Source organism: Cyprinodon variegatus, unplaced genomic scaffold, assembly GCF_000732505.1.
Source record: "Cyprinodon variegatus isolate N-32 unplaced genomic scaffold, C_variegatus-1.0 Scaffold58, whole genome shotgun sequence".
NCBI lineage: Eukaryota > Metazoa > Chordata > Actinopteri > Cyprinodontiformes > Cyprinodontidae > Cyprinodon > Cyprinodon variegatus.
The window spans coordinates 1031250-1033862 of record NW_015150511.1 but is presented as its reverse complement, the minus strand read 5'-3'; the positions used below and the strand labels follow the sequence as shown (position 1 = coordinate 1033862).

Below are 2613 nucleotides of genomic sequence, written 5' to 3'. Positions count from 1 at the left end.
ATTTTATTAAATTAATGACACATTTATATATTTAATTCCTTATTTATTTAATGAATTCCACATTTAATTAATTGTTTATCGCTGTATTTATTTATTTAATTGTGGCACTTTATATTAGTGACGTGGTTTTAATTAATGAATGACACATTTATTTATTTAATTCCATATTTAATTAATTATTGACACATTTAATTTGTATTTAATGCTGTATTTATTTATTTAATTTTGGCACTTTTTATCCTCCATAGTTAAAAAGTGAAGTCCTGCTTTTATATGGAGTGATTTTTGTTTCATTATTGTTGCAAGTACAATCGAGAAATAAAACTGGAAAAAAAAGCCATTTTAAGTGTAAATTTACAGTTTTCTTGGAATTTATTATTTTTAATCATATAATTGTTTTCCGCATTTAAGCGTTTTTATTGGGCTTGAGCTGAATGGAATGGGATCTGTGAAACGCTGTTTGAAAACAATGAAATTAGTAAACTTTTTTCTGAAAATAAATTCAAAAATTAAATATGGAAAAAGAAAATCTGAGAAAACAGCAAAGTTTTTCCTAAAACCTTTTTATTTTTGTTTTTTTATTAAGAAGTTTTTTTTTTAAAGTTGTATTTCTGGATTGCGTTTTATTCACATTTCCATTTACAAAAATGTTTTCTTTGCTCGCAACAGTAATTGATCACAATTCACTCCATAGTTTTTAAAGCAAAACTGTGTAACTTTTCAGTGCAGGTAATTTAATTTTAGATCTATTAAGAGATTTAGTTTAACATCCAGCACTTGGCCGTACAGAAAATTTCTATAAAAAAAAAAAAAAAAATCCTAAGTTTTGGGGCAATATAGTCTGATATAGAGTACTTTTATATACTTAAGCCAGAAGAATTTGACATTTAAATATGATTTCCCTACGACTTTAAGAATGAATAGAATTACTATACATTGTAGGTATAAATAAATAAGATTTGCCTTATTTACATTGTATATAAGCAAAACAATGAAAGGATCCATGACTTTAAACAATAACATTGTCTTCCAATGTACATTGAAAGGACAAAAACAAAATGTTTCATGTCTCTTTAAAAAAAAAAAGGATATTAAAGGTAAACAGATTAGTAAGTTTTTGAAAAAGATCAAATTTAATAAAATAGAATATGAAAACAAACATGATAAAAAGTGATTAATTAAAATGTTTGTAACAATAATGGAACAAAAATCACTTAAACTCCACTCTGTTTCAAGATCGACCAAAAAAGTTGCACACAATAAATATCTGGAGTACTTTGATTAATTCATTCTCTTGCTGAAACCGGTTCTCCCTTAAATTGTGCATTTAGGACACTAAGATGCTCTGCACCCCTGATGTGGGACCAGTTCAACCAAAGCGGTGTAATAATAGATCCTTAAGCCGAACCCCTGGCAGGCCCGTATTGATTTGTTCCTCTTCAGTCTGCAGAAAGGACCTGGAATAGCAATGTGACTTTCTGCTCTGATACATAAGACAAAACCACCTTGTGTGAACAGAAAGGGTACCATGTGACCCCTGCAGCGCACGCTCGTGTTACTGTAGCTCCAGCCTTGTTTTCTGCTCACAGTTGGCAGCTTCACACACGTCACGTGACCGAGCCCAACGATCAAGACATGTGACGGCACTAAGTGGGTCAAAACCATCAGTGAAATGATGCCAGTCTCTGTGACTCTCTCTTATATTAGCCTTTCAGCTCCTGGGAACAGATCGCTGATTAAAACCAACCCCTCTGCACCTCCCAACGCTCGTCTGTGTCCTCGCAGTCTTCTCATCGCTCATACAGAAGCGATGCTATCTTCAAATAAAAACAGATGGTCCTGTTCCTGCACACTCTGTGTAACAACTTTGATTAACATCACAGAAAGAGAGGCCATCTGTGCCAGTGCATTCAGGTGGACGTAGGCAGGAAGTCTTATTTTGGAGGTCGGACACAATAAGCTGCTGTACGGAGGGGAAGTTTGTTTTGCTGTCTGTGATCCAACTGTAACAAACTATTGTTTCATCATCAGGATTGCTTCACAGTTTCCCTGTTGTTTTTCAGAGCAGTTTTTATTTCTCAGCTGTTTTCAGCGGGAAGCTAAAACCCATCATCTGACCATATTCTGTTAATTATTGATGGATGACATTTCTATTTAACCTCCAGGAAATTATAATTCCTTCTTTGGTATCAGGTCAGTGCTGGGCTATAAATAGAGATGAGCTTCAGCGCGTCCTGTATTAGTGGATGATTTAATAGATCTCATTTTAGAAAAGCATTCAAGTTTTTTACTCAAATTTATTAGGTTTTTATCGAAAACGGAATAAAGATTATTTTAAAAGTCTCTTAATGTAGAAACATGGATTATCTCAAACAGGCATTTTTTTGTTCTAAGTTCAAACCAGAAAAGTCCAATAACTGCGTTTATACTCCTCTTTCTTGAATAACATCAATCCTGGAAGGAAGGATGCTAACATTAGCCTGCCTTGTTAGGAAGGAAGTATGCTAACATTAGCCTGCCTTGCTAGAAAGGAAGTATGCTAACATTAGCCTGCCTTGCTAGAAAGGAAGTATGCTAACATTAGCCTGCCTTGCTAGAAAGGAAGGACGCTAA

At 33.7% G+C, this 2613-nt stretch overlaps 1 protein-coding gene across 1 annotated transcript in view; it reads left to right on the top strand.

The window, feature by feature from the left end:
• Positions 1-2613, top strand: part of pik3cb (phosphatidylinositol-4,5-bisphosphate 3-kinase catalytic subunit beta) — a 131608-nt gene that overhangs the window by 76938 nt on the left and 52057 nt on the right. The window lies entirely within an intron of this gene.